At 43.5% G+C, this 17,026-nt stretch overlaps 1 long non-coding RNA gene across 1 annotated transcript in view; it reads right to left on the reverse strand.

Moving 5' to 3' along the window:
* Positions 1-12,828, reverse strand: part of LOC112660449 (uncharacterized) — a 28,857-nt gene extending 16,029 nt beyond the window's left edge. The window contains exons 1-3 of the long non-coding RNA XR_003136941.3: positions 12,716-12,828; positions 3,592-3,670; positions 1,889-2,080 (exon numbers count right to left, since the gene is read on the reverse strand). This is a non-coding gene — a long non-coding RNA (uncharacterized LOC112660449). The remainder of the gene's footprint in view (positions 1-1,888; positions 2,081-3,591; positions 3,671-12,715) is intronic.
* Between the last annotated feature and the right edge of the window lie 4,198 nt (positions 12,829-17,026).

Genomic DNA, 17,026 nt, shown 5'->3' on the forward strand with positions numbered 1-17,026 from the left:
GAGACATAGACTTCTCCCTCCCCATAGAGGGAGAAGCAGGCTCCATGCAGGGAGCCCGATGTGGGACTTGATCCCGGGACTCCAGGATCACGCCCTGGGCCGAAGGCAGGTACTCAACCTCTGAGTCACCCAGATGTCCTAAAAAGCAAGCATTTTTTAAAAAGTAAACTCTTTATTTTATTTGTTTGTTCATTTGCTCAGTGTAGGCTCCATCTCCAGCGCAGAGCCCAATGTGGAGCTTGAACTCACAACACTGAGATCAAGACTGAACCAAGATCAACAGTCAGATATTTAAGAGACTGAGCCCCCCAAACCCCCCCCCAAACTTTTTATTTTAGAGTAGTTTTGCCTTTGCAGAAGACGTGCAAAGACAGTGCAGAGAGCCCCCATATACTCCCCTGTCTCCGTATGGGTTGCTATAAACAAAAATATCACATATGGGGTGACTTGAACACAAACCTTTACTTCTCACAGTGCTGGGTGCTGGGAAGCCCCAGATCAAGGGGCCAGCAGACCCAGTGACCAGTGACAACCTGCTTCCTGGTTTGTGAACGGCCACCTTCTCCTTGCATCCTCACTCAGCATGAAGAAGCTGTGTCTCTTCTTGTCAGAGCATTAATCCCATTTCTGAAGACCCTCGTCTCATGACCGATTTACCTCACAAAGGCCCCATCTCCTCATACCATCACCATTGGGGTTAGGATGTCACCATATGAGTTAAGGGGCTGGACACAAACATTCAGTCCCTGACACCCCCCAAGCAATCTATCCTATTGTTAGGAACATCTCAGGTCTGTGTAAAGCATTTGTTGTAACTAATGGACCAATACTGACACACCATTGTTAATCAAAGCCTATGCTTTACTCAGATTTCCTTAGTTTTACCCAATGTCCTGTTCCTGGTACAGGAGCCCACCTAGGGCGTCACTTTACATTTAGTCATCGCATCTAAAGGCTCCCCAAGGCTCCTCCTGGCTGGGTCAGTTTCTCAGACTTCCCTTGTTTTTGACGACCTTGAAAGTTCTGAGGACTGGTCATGTATTTTACACAATGTCCTCCGACTGGGATTTGCCCAATGTTTTCCTCATGATTAGACTGAGGTTACAAAGCAGGGTTGGGGTTCCTCTGGAAGAGGTGGCCCCTCGCAAGGGGGGGAAAGCAAGGCCTGGACTTCCCCTTACGCGGAAGGGCTGGTCTGGCCCCTACAGGGCCTTCTGGCATGAGACTGATTTCTCAGGCCAGCAGAGATGAGGAAAGAGGATGCAGCCAGACTGGGGGTTCCCCAAGGTAATGTCCACCCCCAGGCTTCCTTCCTAAATGACTGCAGGTCATGGTCTGAAGTTGATTATTAAAAGCTATGACTCACTAGTCTGCAACTTTTCAGAGTCTACAAAAGACTATCTTTAATAACAAAATGAATCACTAGAAGAGCTGCTCCAGTGCCAGGCTATTGTTAGTTGCCCTGCAGGGGACTGAGATCATGCCCATTTCACGGATGAGACACAGGCTCACTGAGCTTAAGTGACCTGCCCAGTGGGGCTGAGAAGTAAGAAAACAGAGACCTAAACCCAGATCCGTCCTCAGTTCCAGTGTTCATCTATCACCCTGCCATCCACTTGCATTGATTTACTAACCTGCTCTCATTTATAGAGGTGAAGACATCGAGTCTCATAGAGGAGGGGTGCCTTGGTGCTCAGAGGCCAAGGCTGTCACCATCACTAATAGAACTTGGAGAATTTGGACCAAAGCCCAGGTGTCTTGATCTGCCCAGGGCCCACTCTGGGACAGGGCTGGGACTGGGGACCTGGGGTGCGTCCTGAGGAGCAATCTGTGAGCACCCCAGCTAGGTGGCATTTCATAGGGGAAGTGGGTGGGGGCAGAGTCTTACCCTGGCTCTGGGAGAGGCCTCATTGGGTTGGCGTCTGGTGCAGTGTTGCCCCCAGATCTCAGCACGAATACAGGGACCAGAATGGACTTCCAGGATGGCCACTCACTCACTGGCCACTAGACAGGCTGGGGGTTCCAGGCCATGGGGTTTCCTCAAGTGCAGCCCCAAGCCTGGCCTAAGGCAGCTGCTCACCTGACAAGAAGGAAGGAATACATCAGTCTGGAGCAACCTCTCACCCCAGGGGCTGAAATGCCATCTGTACTGGCTCTGGGGAGCCACCAATCTCGCCTTTCTCCCAGAGATGGGACACTCATTTCCCACTCCTGGAGCAACTCCCTTCTGCTTCTGGACTGTCCTATCTCTTAACATACAAGTTTCCCTTCAGCAGAACCAAAACCTCCTCCCTTTGGCTGTAGTTCAACTTTCTGGGCCACACAGAACAGAAGGACTTTCTTCACTTCTCTTAACATTCAACAGGGTGGCCCCCTTGTACCTCAAACAGCCTCAGCTTCATCTCCAGTCCCATTTCCCCAGGGCCCGGCCCCTCTCGCACCCTCCCCATCTCCCTCTTTCCCCTCCTGTGTCCCCGTGGTGGCTTGAATTGTGTCCCCCTAAATTCATATGCTGAAGTCCTAACTTCAGCATGTGACCTTGTTTGGAAACAGGATCATCCACAGATGTAATGAATTAAGATGAGGTCAATAGCAGGGTGGGGGGTCCTAATCCAGGGCGGGTGGTGTCCTTATCCAAAGGGGAAATTTGGACCAAGAAGTAGACACTCATAGAGGGAGACTGTGTGAAGACACACGGAGAAGGTGGCCATCATCTGTGAACCACGGAGAGGCTTGATCCTTCCTCCCCGACTTCAGAAGGAGACAACCCTGCCAACAGCTTGACCTTGGACTCCCAGCCTCCAGAACCATGAGACAATGCATTTCTGTCATGTAAGCCGCCCAGTCTCTGGGCCTTTGTTACCGCAGCCCTGGCAAATGACTATGCCTCCTGTCATTGACCAATTCCAAAATACGGAGCCCCTGACATGTGCTAAGGATAAAGCAACAAAGATTAACAGAAGCCTTCCTGGGGCTTACACCCTGGTGGGGAGAAAAGACCAGCAGATAATGAATACTTGAAGGTAAGAGAATTCTATGCTATGGTAAGAGCTTGGATGGGGACGGAGACAGACGTGGGCTCCTTTGACTCTTCAGTGATTCCCTGTCCCCATCAGCCCTTTCACCTCCTGAGAAGGGCTCAGGCTCCTGTCCTAAGAAGGCCTTTGCCCAGCCTTGCAGTATTCCTCCTCCTGTCCACCTGTCCTCCATTCTGCCACTGGAGTAAACTTTGAAAGGGTACCTTCCACCTCTGCCCCCTCCAGCTTTCCTGCACCCCCTAACCTCAGACCCTACCTGTTTAGTGCCCTCCAAACTGTTCTTCAGCCACCCCTAAGTCCCTGCGAACCTCCACCTTCCTGCAGTCTCTGCTGCCTTCCCAAACTCACATCCCCCTTCGGCTGCCAGGACCCTGCCCTCTCTCCTCCTTCCCCTGCTCCCACTTTTTTTTTCTTTAATCTTTCATTGGGAAGAATTTCAAGCCTACGGAATAGTTGCAAAAACAGTGCAATGAATACCCTTATACTTTTCATCTAAATTCACCAATTGTTGACATTTTGCTACTTTGCTTTATCTCTATGTGTATATACTTACTAGCATTAGCTGCTGAACCATTGGACAGGAAATTGGAGCTATGAAGACCCACCATCCTAAAATATTTCAGCTGAATCTCCTAAGAATAGAACATTCTCTTACATGACTGCAATTTAAATATTAAGGAAATTTTACATTGCTACATTACTATTACTATTAAATAAAATACAGTCCACACTCAAACTTCCTCAGTTGTCCTAATTAATGTCCTTCGAAGTATTTTTTTTCCTGATCCAAGAGCCAACCTGGAAGATTGCACTGCACTGAGTCATCGTATACTCCGCTTCAGAAAGCCACCATTTCCAAAGGTGCCCACCCTCGGGTCATCACCTCTCTGTGGATGGCTTGGGGTTTGCAACTACATCATCATTTCCAGCCCTGATTTGGTCCCTCCTTGTGGTTGCTTCCTCTTCCCTGCACTGCCAGCTTGTCTGGAGCAGGGGTGCTAGCCCATCTCTTTATCCACTGTACCAGGCCCCGTGTGGTGAGTGCGCCATGGAAGTGGGGGGAAAACCCTCAACTGCAGTCAGTTAGACCTGACTTAAATTGTGACTCTACCAGCCTCTGCTGTTGGGACCTCCTCAGGTTATGTCACAGTTGCTGTGAGCAGAGAATACAACCTACCTTGCAAGGCTACTGTGAGAATGTCCTTAGGTGCCGTATTTTTGTTTTTTTTTTTTTTAATAAATTTATTTTTTATTGGTGTTCAATTTTGCCAACGTACAGAATAACACCCAGTGCTCATCCCGTCAAGTGCCCACCTCAGAGCCCACCACCCAGTCACCCCCACCCCACCCCCTCCTCCCGTTCCACCACCCCAGTTCGTTTCCCAGGGTTCGGAGTCTTCCATGTTCTGTCTCCCTTTTTGATATTTCCCACTTATTTTTTCTCCTTTCCCCTTTATATGGTCTCACTCATTTGGGGAATATAAAAAATAGTGAAAGGGAATCAATAGGTACTGTTTTTGAATGCCTGGCACACAGTAGGCCTGGAAGGAGGAAGGGAGCAGGCGAGAGGAGGGCTTGATCATTTGTGATGCCCAGTAGACCTCAGAACAGAGGAGGGCAACCTAGCACTGCCCCTGAGCTCCTGGATTCTCCCTGCTTCCTGGCTCCAAGCAGTCAGACCCTCCAGAGTTTGGTGAAGAGAGAGCCTCAGGTGAAGGAAAACACATTTAATACACACAAAAAATCAAGCTACTCTGGAGCTGGCTCCCGAGATGGAGAGGCAGGCTTCCAGCACCTGGCAAGAGATCCAGACGCTTCATGAATGTGATAACCAATATGATAAATGAGCCCAACTAGAGAGCCCCCCCTACCTCCCCACAGAAGCAACGATCGGGGATCCCATCAGCCTGGGGCCCCTCCAAAATCTCCGTCAGGGCTGTGATGGGGGTCTGAGGCTTCCCGCGGTAGGAAGCACCGGCTGCCCCAGAAACACATTTGTTAATATCAGATTCCACAGCAACAGCTGGATTCAATTTAGCCGCGGAGCACTGACAGCGAGGCCTGGCCCCCAGCCAGCACCCCTCGGGAGGCCCCGAGCCTGCCATTCCGTTTTCCACGGAGATAGAGTTGCTAAGGACTCGCTGGGCTCATCCAGCCCCCTCGTGCCTTCCAAGCAGCTGGGGAGGGAGAGGAAGTGACCAGCAGTCACTGGTAACACAACCTTTGTTCCCTGCAGACTGGCCTCTCTGCGCGCCTCTCAGGTTCTCCAAAACACCGATTGTCACGGGGGTCTGGTGGCAGGAAGCTGAAGGCTGTCGCCTGCATGGCTGTTTGGGTTCTGGGGTAACATTTCAGTCTAATGCAAAGGGACACACTTCTACTCATGCTCCCCGCCAAACACACACACACACACACTCTCACACTCGTACACACACACCATGCCTCTCCCTGGCATCTGACTTCCATCATGCCCTCTGCTTGGAAATCACAGGCTCTCAGTGTAGGCAGAGAGTCTAGTCCAGAGAGGGGCAGAGACTTGGTAAAACGGTCAACCAGCAAAGCAGGTTTCTGATCCCAGTGCGTTTCATTGCAACTCAATAATATTTATCAACGATAATAGTAACATGATGTTGACTGGGTGCCTAACTTAAACCAGGTTCTTTTGATGGGTGTTTGAAATACTGTTGTTCTTTTAAATTCATGGTCAAAATAACTGGAGGCTTGGCAAGGTCACGTATTTTGACCAAAGCCACATACTTAACATGTGGCAAAGCTGGGAATCCAACTCAGATTGGCCTGGTTATCAAATGATAGGATTTCCTCCACCGCAGGTGACTGCCTGAAACTCCACCCCTCAGTCTTCTCAGGCCCCGTTGCTAAAATGTAGATGGCCCTGTCCGGTCCTGCCTGAAGTCTTCCCCAGCCAACTCCTGAGAGGAGTGAGAGGGAAGGACATCAGAAGGAGTGTGGGGCCTCCCACAAGAAGGTGAAAGGGGGCAAGGGACATATTTTCCAGCCTTTCCAACTTGTCAGCTTCCAAGGTGGAGTTGGAAGTTGAGGCCCCCCGAAAATCCCTTCCTGGGAAGAGCCCCCTCTTCGTGGGAGGACAGTTTTCTGGGTAGGGGGAGGCAAGCGGGGCTGAAATCCTCCTAGAGACAGTTGGGTCCTTTGTATTAAAACCTTTTCAACTGTGCTTACTTTTTGACCCAGTCTTACTGTATAAATGTCTGTCCTGAGCCATCATCCTCATCTGATAAGTACAACCCCCGTTCCCCTCCACGACAACGACCAGTCCACCTATTCCAGGCGGGGCAAACAGGCTCCCGGGTCGTGGCTGATCAGATTCCTCCCATCCGGCCACATCTTTTTCACGGATATTAGGACAGTATCAGGTGGTGTGCCTATTGGCAGCAATCCTAACCCCCAGCTCCTGCCCCCTCTTCCTCATTATGGGGGTTGGGTGTGACGTGGGAGCCAAAGACCTCCTGCCCCTCAACCACAGCATCTGAAATTCCACCATGATTGTTCTTTTGGCTCACACAGGCCTTCCAGACTCAAAATGGTGATGCCCTTGGGATGCATTGTATGGGTTAACAACTAAAATCAAGCCGTATCCTCCCATTTGGGCCCACTTACTGTGAGGCTTCATGAAAATAACACTGAGGCAGGAGCTAAGAATCCAGTGAAGTTGGCAAGATCAGGCCCCCATGGACAGCATCCAAATGCTTCTGTCCATCCCTGTAACTCATTGAGCACATGAAAAAATTCCTGTGGGTGGGTGGGCTGGTGAAGGCACCTGCAGGTCAGGACGCTTGTAGAAAGTCGAGAGAAAATGTGAGTTGGTAGTCTAGAAAAATTAGGTTGAATAAGAGGAGACTTTGCTGGTCCTGAAGAATTAAAAAAAATGCAGATTGACTCAAGGGAGTCTTTGTGCTGGAAGCCAGAGGTTTTTTTGCTCCTTACGCTAAGCAAAAAGTAGTTGTGCAACACAACAGAACATTAAAAAGGAATCTTTTGGGGGTTAGTCGATCCCCAAAAGTAGCCAGGGGAAGTTAACTGCACTTCTGATTCCATTCGTTGTAGATTCTGCTAATGAATCTGGCGGCAATGCCAGTTGAGACTGAAGCCTGGGGTGCCGGCTAGGGGAGATGCAGGTTCTCACCCACCTCGTGTTCACCCTCAGCTGTCAGCCATGCCACCAGATTTGCATCTTATAAGGAGTTGGGGCTATAAATTCATCAAGAATCTGTCGGTTAAAAGTCTGGGATTATAAGCCTTTTGCAGAGCAAAGTGTACCTTCCCCAGAAAAAAAGATTGCCCACCTAGGGGCATAACCTGCTCCGATAGCTCCCGAGTTCTGACTCTAATGACCACATCCATGGGTCCCCCTAACTTGGAGCTGAGATCTGGATTGATGGGACAGGTTATTGCTATGGAACATATTTCTTTCTTATTCTTGTTGAAAAGCTCTCAAAGGGACTGGCCATTTATTTTGAGTTAGGATACTCCTCACTTTTTCTTTCTCATGGAAAACGTTGTGCTAGTCACGGGCCTGAAGAATTATAAACGTGTGATTTTAGTTAAGAATGTGCTTTTTATTTTTCTTAGAAGCTTTCTTACTTAGAAACTTAGTTCTCGGTGTCTGACACCACGTTGGCAGAGGCCAGCAGGAAAGGAAGGGGATTTTAAATTGGCAACCTGCCTGGAAGTGGGAGAGAAAAAGTTCTTCCTTACTGGAGCTGCTAGCTTTGCCAAGGCCACAAAGAAATATTCTTGTGTCACTTTTTTTTCCCTTAAGTTTTCTTTAAAAATTCACTGAAGTAATGTAAATATGTTTTAAAGAAAATCTAGGGATATGAAAGGACTAAATGAAAAGCAATTATTTCTTGCTCCTACTGCTGCTCCTAAAAAGGAATCACTTTCAGCTCTGACTTTTGGTGGATTCTTCTGTATCTCTAATTCTCTGCTATTTCTATTGTTTTGTTTTTTGTTGAGGTGTAATTCATTGAAACAAATTTCATCCTTTTAAAGAATGCAGCTCCATGGATTTTTGTATATTCATAAAGTTGTGTGACCATCACCACTATCTAGTTTGAGAACATTGTCATCACCCCAAAAAGGAAGCCCCGTACTCGTTAGCTGTTATTCCCCATTGCTCACCTCCCTGACTCTTAGCAACTACTCTACTACACCTATTTTAGGTGTCTGTGGATTTGCCCATTCTGGACATTTTATATAAATGGAATCACACAATATGTGACCTTTTGTTATCTGGCTTCTTTCACCTCGTGAAGTGTATTTAAGATGCATCCATGTTGTAATATGAACAAGTACTTTATTCCCTTTTATGGCTGAATAATATTCCATAAACATTTTGTTTTTTCATTCATCAGTTGATGAATGTTTGGCTTGTTTCCTCTTTTTAGCTATTATGGATAATGCTGCAATGAGCATTCATGTTCAAGTGTTTGTTTGAATATCTGTTTTCAATTCTTTGGGGGCATGTATAACTGGTTTTGATTTGTCCTTTTAGCATTCTTGATATGAGAAATGAGCATTTAACTTGTTCATACTGCTTTCTCTCCTCCCCACCCCATCCCACTGATATATTTTTCCTTCCACTCTTCATTGCATTTATAATCACAGCAGTTGCTTGCTTTCCACTCAAATAACAGAAACCTTACTACAGTGGTTTAAACACACGGCCAGAGGTTTTTCTCACTTAACAAGTCCAATCTTATTGTTAGTTCAGGCACCAGAAACTGCCAGCAGTGGTCCAGGCTCTCTTTATCTTTCTTCTCTGCTACCCTTAAGAAACTAGTTTTTATATTTATGCTTGTCTCCTTTTGATTACAGGAGGGCTGCTGCAGCTCTAGACATCGCATCTGCATACAGAGAGGAAGAAGAGCATGGACAAGAAACTGGAGCTATGTTGGCTGTCTTTTACCAAAAAAGCATAGCTTTCTTAGAAATCCTCCCACCAACAAACTTCTACTCAAGTCTCATTGGCCAGGACTGAGTCACATGGCCACACCTAGCTGCCAGAGAGCTGGAGAAACCTACAAGAACAGGATTGATATCACTGGCTTCGATTGGTCGTTCTCAACCTTGTGTACATGTTAGAATCTTCTAGGGATATTTTAAAATGTACTGATATGGGAACCAGAGTGGCTCAGTAGTTGAGCGTCTGCCTGCCTTTGGCTCAGGTGATGATCCCAGGGTCCTGGGATCGAGTCCTGCATTGGGCTCCCTGCCTGGAGCCTGCTTCTCCCTCTGCCTATGTCTCTGTCTCTCTCTGTGGCTCTCATGAATAAATAAATAAAATCTTTAAAGAAACTGTACGGGTGTACTATGGTCTCACCATAGTCCAAGTGGTTCTCAACCAGGGGTTGTTTTGTCCCCCATGGGACATTTGGCAATATCTGGGGACATTGTTTTATTGTCGTGAAAGGGGGTGGCATCCAGTGGGTTGAGGTTGGAATATTGCCAAACATCCCACAATGCACTGGACAGCCCTCCATAACAAAGACTTATCTTGTTCAAAATGTCAATAGTGTCAAGACTGAGAAACTGTGCCCTAGACCAATTAAATTATAATCTCCTCTAAGTAGTTCCAATGTGCAACCAGTGTTGAGACTCACTGGTTTAGTGAATAATCCATTGCCCGTGGGCACATTGATACCCTGAACAAAACTGGGGTTCTCTCACCGGGATAGAGAGTGAAGTGGGATTTCAGTTAGGTACTATGTCTGTCCCAGTAACTGTCATATACTGACACTTTTACTTCTAATTCCATCAAATTACTCAGTATCTTTTGGCTCTCTCTTTATGAGATGAAATTAATTCCCTTGCTTTGTATTCTTTTTCTCCCTTCTGCCTTCTATAATTTGAACTTTTACATTGCCAAGGTCAATAACATTTTTTTTAGGTTAACATTTATTTTCTGTCTTGTAATCAAAGTTATATCTATATGTTGTATAACTATATATTCTAAAAGTTGAAATTTAATAAACAGGATTTATATTTTGACAATATAAATGTTTATGCAAGGCCAAGAAATGGTTTTTAATTACATTTTTTTCTTTATCAGCTTTTTGTTTTTTCTGGAGTTTGTAATTTAATTTTTTCCCTTGCACTATTTGACTTAGGTCATTTTAAAGAGTTGTTCATATAACCCCATTTCTATGTGATATAAAAGAAAAGCAAGGAAAAGATAAACACTAAAGCTGACCAAGTTCCTTGTGAACTGGAAGTCTTCACAATCACCTGCTACTTCAAATGAGACAAAAAAGTAGCTGAGGAATCTACTTAAGGTAAAGTTAGGAATGCAGCATTGAGTGCTAATATTACAATCCTTAGGCACCTTGTGTTCAAAAAATATTTGGTGAATATTGTTAAATGTCTGCACCTGTTTGAGAACAATCTTCTTAAATGCTTCTAATTTAAATAAGAGAAAAATCTTTCATTGATGTGTTTGTCTGATACATATGATAACATATGATTTTATACATAATGCAATGGTGATGTAAGGACACAGCAATAGATTAGCTAGCCATGTAACAAGCGTAAACATTTTCCCTGCAATGGATATTTGTCATTATTGACTGCTCTACAGGCAAAGAACTTTAATGTGAAATTACATTCAGACTTCCTGTGATCAAGAAGCAAGTTCCCTGCTGTTAGGAACATCTGTAACAGAACATGCCATGACCTCCAGGCTGCTGAACACTTACCCTGATTGCAATTCCACATGTGAATCCCTTTAGACCTCAGTGGTAATTTAAATGACTTTTATGATATGCTTCCTAGAGCTCCACACAGCAGTGTAGCTGTGTAGTTCAACCTATCGTGTAGGTAGTACAATATCACATTTCCTTAGACTATTTTTGTATGTACTGTTGTATTCCCTGTTACTCTTGCTTGGCTCATTTTTATTAGAGTAAAACCTATATCCAGTGAAACACAGACTTATTGAGAACAATTCAAAGAGTTTTGACACATGATTATACCTGTGTAACAAACATCTTAATTGGTTAATTTTCTCTTTGGGGAAATTAGGGTAAATATTAATTTGAGAGAATGCCCCCAAATATCTGAAAAAAATTTTTTTGCTTTCTAGGAATTTTTTTTTTATTGTGGTAGAGTACACATAACATAAAATGTAGTGTTAGTGACATTTAGTACATTCACAGTGTTGTGCGGCCATCATGACCATTTTGGTCTAAAACATTTTCATCACTCCAAAAGGAAACTCTGTACCCATTAAGTACTCACTTCCCATTCTCCCCTCTCTCTACCCCCTGGCAAACACTAATCTACTTTCTGTCTTCATAAATTTGCCTATTCTGGACATTTCACATAAGTGAAATCACATAGTATGTGGCTTTTTGTGTCTGGCCTCTTTTTTTTTTTTTCTTAGCAAAATGTTTTCAAGGTTTACCCATTTTGCAACATGTATCAGGACTTTGTTTCTGTTTATAACTGAATAATATTCCATTGTATGGTTATACCATAATGTGTTTCTCCATCCATCTGTTGAGGGACATTTGGGCTGTTTTCACCTTTTGGCTATTGTGAGTAGTGCTGCTATGAACATTCACAGACAAGTTTTATTTGAACATTTGTTTTCAGTTCCAAAAAAGATATTATTTATTTGTCACCTAGGTGACACCTAGGTAGTCCAAATTTGATAAGTGTATCTTCAAGATAAGAGTTGCACTGGGACCTGCTATTTTGTCCCCTCATTCCCTGTTACTTGTTTTAAAACAAAAGAAAATAGAGTAAAAAGAGCAAGTCAGTAGTGAAACTGCCAAAGAAGAAAAAAAGTCAACAGTAGTCATGCTATTTGGCATAATTTTTGACAACACCCTTGGCCAGGGCATAGGAACATGAAAACCACAGAAATGGAGAATAGAAAAGAGGCACTGGTATGTTTTGAGTTGTCAAATCACAAGCTTTTCTACCATTTTGTGTGAAAGTTTTGATTCCTGTCTATGTCCAAAGAAGATTGTTGTTTGAACCGCAATGGCTTCTTAGGGTCTAGTTGCAAACCAAATTGAAGCATGTAAAAATGGTAAACATGATATTTATCCAACAAGCAGTTCTGGCAATGGCTAACCCTGCATTTCAGTGTGTAGACATTAGCAAGGAGGAGCAGAATGAGTTACAGTGAAAAATTTGCCAACCCAGTGATAGTGTAACCCAAGAAGTGGGTACCAGTAAGTTGAGAATGCCACAAAGTTGCCACTGACCTCCTGACTTCCACCCCAGAGTGCCACATAATGCCTGTGTCCTTAACCTCCTGTCATCGAACCTCCCTAGGCCTCAGTTTTCTAATCTGTAAAGTGGGGATGATAATAGTAACAGCTATGTCATAAAGTCGCCATGAGTTTTTGGTTTCTGTTTGTTTTTATTGAGGCATAGGTGATATAACATTGCATTAGTTTCAGGGGCACAACATAATGATTTGATATTGTATACATTATGATATGATCACCACAATAAGTCTAGTTAACATTGTCACCATAGGTAGTTAGAAATTTTTTTCTTGTGGTAAAGGTTTATAAGATCTACTTTCTTAGCAACTTTCAAATATGCAATACAGGATGACTAGTGATCATCACCATGCCCTACATGACATCCCCATGGCTTATTTATTTTATAATAGAACTTTGTACCTTTTGACCTCTTCTCCCATTGTGCCACCATCCCCACCTCCACCTGTGGCAACCACCAGTCTCTTCCCTATGTCTATGAGTTTGGATTGTTGTTGTTGTTGTGTTTTAGATTCCGTATCTAAGTGAGATCATAACTTATTTCATCTGAGGTCTGTCTGACTTATTTCATTTAGCATCATGCTCTCAAGGTCCATTCATGTTGTTGCAAATAGCGAGATTTCCTTCTTTCTCATGGCTGAATAATATTTCATTATATATATATAATTAAATCTATATATATACATATATTTCACATATACATATATATCTCACAATTTCTTTATCCATTTACCCATCCATGGACACTCACATTGTTTCCATATCTTGGCTATTATAAATGATGCTTGCTGCAATAAACATAGGGGTACATTCATCTTTTTGAATTACCAATCCATTTTCTTTTTCTTTCTTTTTTTTTTTTTTACCAATCCATTTTCTTTGGATAAATACCTTGAAGTGGAATTGCAGGATCATGTGGTAATTCTGTTTTTAATTTTTTAAGGGGGGCTTGTGGCAGAGGGAGAGAGAGATTGGTGTGGTCGTTAAATGCTTGTGTGAATTTTCAGTGTTGTTTTCTAGACAAAATGCTTATTGATTAAACCTAAGTATGAGAGTTTTCTATTAAGATTTTGTTCAACAAGCAAAATGATGAACTAATTTATTTTGCCCTATGTCCTAGGCAGTTTGGGCTGTTATAACAATCTCACAACTCTGAAATCATGTCCTGAGCTGAAATCAAGAGTTGGATGCTTAACCGACTGAGCCACCCAGGTGTCCCAGTTTTGTTTTGTTTTGTTTTAATTTTTAAAGGAAACTTCATACCGTTTTCCGTAGTACACTGATTTACATTTCCACCACCAGTATATAGGGTTTCCTTTTTTTCCACAACCTTGCCAACACTGTCTATTTCTTGTTTTTTTGATAATCATCATTCCAATGGTAATGAGGTGATATATATGAGATTTTAATTTGCATTTTCCTGATAATGAGTGATATCAAGCATCTTTTATGTACCCATTGAGCACCTGTGTCTTCCTTGGAAAAATGTCTGCTTAGCTCCTCCGTCCATTTTTTATTTAATTGGATTGTTTATTTTTCTTAATAAGTTAATATCATTAAGCACTTATAACAGGGGAAAGCACGAGTATGCACTGTGTACGTGATAGCTATGATTATTTGGGAGAAGTTTAAATGAGAAGCATGTTTGAGGAGATCAGGAGTTTCTTTCGGATGCACGTTAACCCTGAGATGTCAGACACTCAAGGGAAGATCGTTGATCAGGAGCTCAGATACACAAGTCTGGAGGTCAAAGGACGGGTCTGAATTGGAAATGTAGATATGGGGTAACTGACATATAGTTAGTATATTAAGTCATGAAACTAACTGATATCACCAAGGGAGTGGAGGTGGAGAAGAGAAACATCCCTGAGACTGAGCTCTGGGACACCCCAGCCTTTAGAAGTTGTGATCTGAGCAGAAATAAGCAGGAGACTGGGAAGGAGGGCATCAGAGAGGACAACTCAGAGGTAGGAATCCTGGAAGCCAAGTGAAAAAAGCTTTGCAAAACAAAGGGAAGGTCAAGGGTGAATGCTTCTGACAGATCAAGTGAAATGAGCAGCACTGAGAGGTGACCACTGAATGTGGCCACAGGAATGTATCTGGCAGCAGTCCTGGTGGAATGGCAGAGGCAAACATCACTCTGGAGTATGTTTCAAAGAGAACATGGGGAGACATGAAATCCTCAATTCCATGAAGTGCAGGCATCACTTTTGAAGATACTTCTGTAAAAGAAAACAAAGAAATGAGAGAAAGGAGAGAATATGGGGTTAAGGACATTTCTTGTTTGTCTTTATTTTTATAAGATGGGCTTTATTTCAGCATGTTTGCCAGTGATGTGTACATATATTCGAAGTATTCCTTTATGGGACATTTGGATAAAGTAATCTTATCAAAGAATAGTGTAGACTACAAGAAATTGTAACTGTTCCAGGTCATACTGCTCCACTTTCAGTATCCTGAGTCAAGTTAATTCAAGGGCCTAATAATATAAGTTATTGGTGTCTAGTAGCTGATGTTATGGAAGCATTGGTGGGCTTTGTAACTGAACACATATGTGTAGTTTGGAGTGATATAGAATGTAGTAGGTTGTATCTGAAAGAGAGGGAAAAAGCTGGTAACTCATAATAAAGAGGTAAAAATTGAACAATTCTTGTATAAAGTATGATGGGAAAGGGCTTTAGTGAAGCTCCTGGATTTTCAATGAAACAAAACTGAGTGATCTTTCCTGGGTTCCCCACTAAGAGCAGTAAACATAACATGACAGGCACCTTCATGCCCCAGAGTTCAGGCCTCTGATGCCATCTTTCACCATATGGACCCGGAGCTTTCCTGATGTGGTCAAGGAGCTGGGGGACTTGGGGTTAAGATAGCAACAAAGGCCTAAGACACTAGTGGAGAAAAAGCAAGGATGCTTTCAAAGACTTGAGGGCTCTGTGGAGCCAAAGTGGGAGGCCAGCCTATGGGGAGGACTCCCACATGGGAGAGTGGCCAAGAAATGAGGAGTAGAGAAGGAAAATCCATCTCACGCTTTTTGAAGAATCTGAGTATCATGAAAACTCTTAAGTCCTGAAAAGGGAATGTTAGCACAGTATGCTCTATAAGGTCGTTAAATGCTCGTGTGAATTTTCAGTGTTGTTTTCTAGACAAAATGCTTATTGATTAAACCAAAGTATGAGAGTTTTCTATTAAGATTTTGTTCAACAAGCAAAATGATGAACTAATTTTTTTGCCCTATGTCCTAGGCAATTTGGGCTGTTAACAAGAATACCATAGACCGGGTAGCTTATAAACTATAGAAATTTATTTCTCACAATTCTGGAAGCTGAGAGTCTGAGATCAGTGCCAGCAGATTCAATTTCTGGTGAGATCCACATCCCAGTTCAAGGATGATATTCTTGCTGTGTCCTCACATGGCAACAGGGGTGAGCGGGCTCCCTGGGGTCCCTTTTTTAAGGACACTAATTGTGTTCATGAAGGCTCTACCTTCCTAACCTAGTCACCTCCCAAAGGCGTCACTTCCTGATACTATCACATTGGGATCAGGTCTCAACGTAAAAATTTTGGGGAGATACAAAACACCCTTACAAGCCTTTGGCTCTGTTCAAGTTGTTTGATTAGATACTTGGGATTTCCAAAGCTTCTGTCTCTTTCAGGTAGTTTTGCTTGGCATGTAGCATTGGGCAATGTGTTAAACAGACGCTGTTGATGACAGCCTGCAAGAGCTCTTTTAAACTGTTATGGTGTACACAAGTTTGCCACTAGCCAGTATAAATAGCCAGGATGACATGTCTGCCTGCCTCTATCATGAGGAAGATAGATCTTGTTCTTAGTCTAAAGAAATATTGGGGAAATATTTTAAGCAGAGATCAAGGACAGAGATGTGTCGTTCCTCTGACCTACTTGTGTTTTTTATTTGAAACTTTCATTTTTATCACCTACTCCCTGTGGCTGCTTCTGGTCTCAAGCAAGTTAAAGAAGCTAAGCTCTAACATAGATTTTTCCTACTGTCTGAATCCCACCAAAATCAACTGCTACCCACTTCATGCTCACTGCAATTAGAGGGATAATTACTCTCACACTTGGACTGACCAGTAAGTATCCAGGGGGCATTTATGGAGAAACTAGAAAACCAACACAAATAAGGAAGCATGAAATCAAGGACCTAAATTGCCAGGGTTTATCATCTTGGAGCCCCAGTCTCTGCCACCCTTTCTGGCTGACTGGGAGAACCCAACTGTGATATCATAAAAAATAAATATTTGATCTTTGTCCCTATTTCCTGGCTCTCGGCTCCTAAAACCCTTGGAATTTCCAGACTGATAACAGTCTTTTGTATGAAATGCCAGGACTAGTGGCTGAGAGCATGGTCACCAGGAAGACCAAGGCATGATTAGAGGGTTGGAACTTTCATCTCCAAACCAAGACCTTTGGGAAGGGGTATGGGTGGGAGATCAGCAGAGGTCAGTGATCCAATCAATCGTACCTATGAAATGGAACTTCCACTGTAATGGAAATAATGGGGTTTGGAGAGCTGCCAGGCTGGTGAACACACTGAGGTGCTCAGAGGGTGGTGCTATAACTGAACTCAAGGGGGTTGCCACTTGGAGCACATCAAATGAGTACAATCCAAAGAAGTGTTAAAAATAAAGGAGACAAACCATGAGAGTCTCTTAATCATAGGAAACAAACTGAGGGTCATTGAAGGGGAGGGGG

This window comes from Canis lupus, chromosome 2, assembly GCF_003254725.2.
Source record: "Canis lupus dingo isolate Sandy chromosome 2, ASM325472v2, whole genome shotgun sequence".
NCBI lineage: Eukaryota > Metazoa > Chordata > Mammalia > Carnivora > Canidae > Canis > Canis lupus.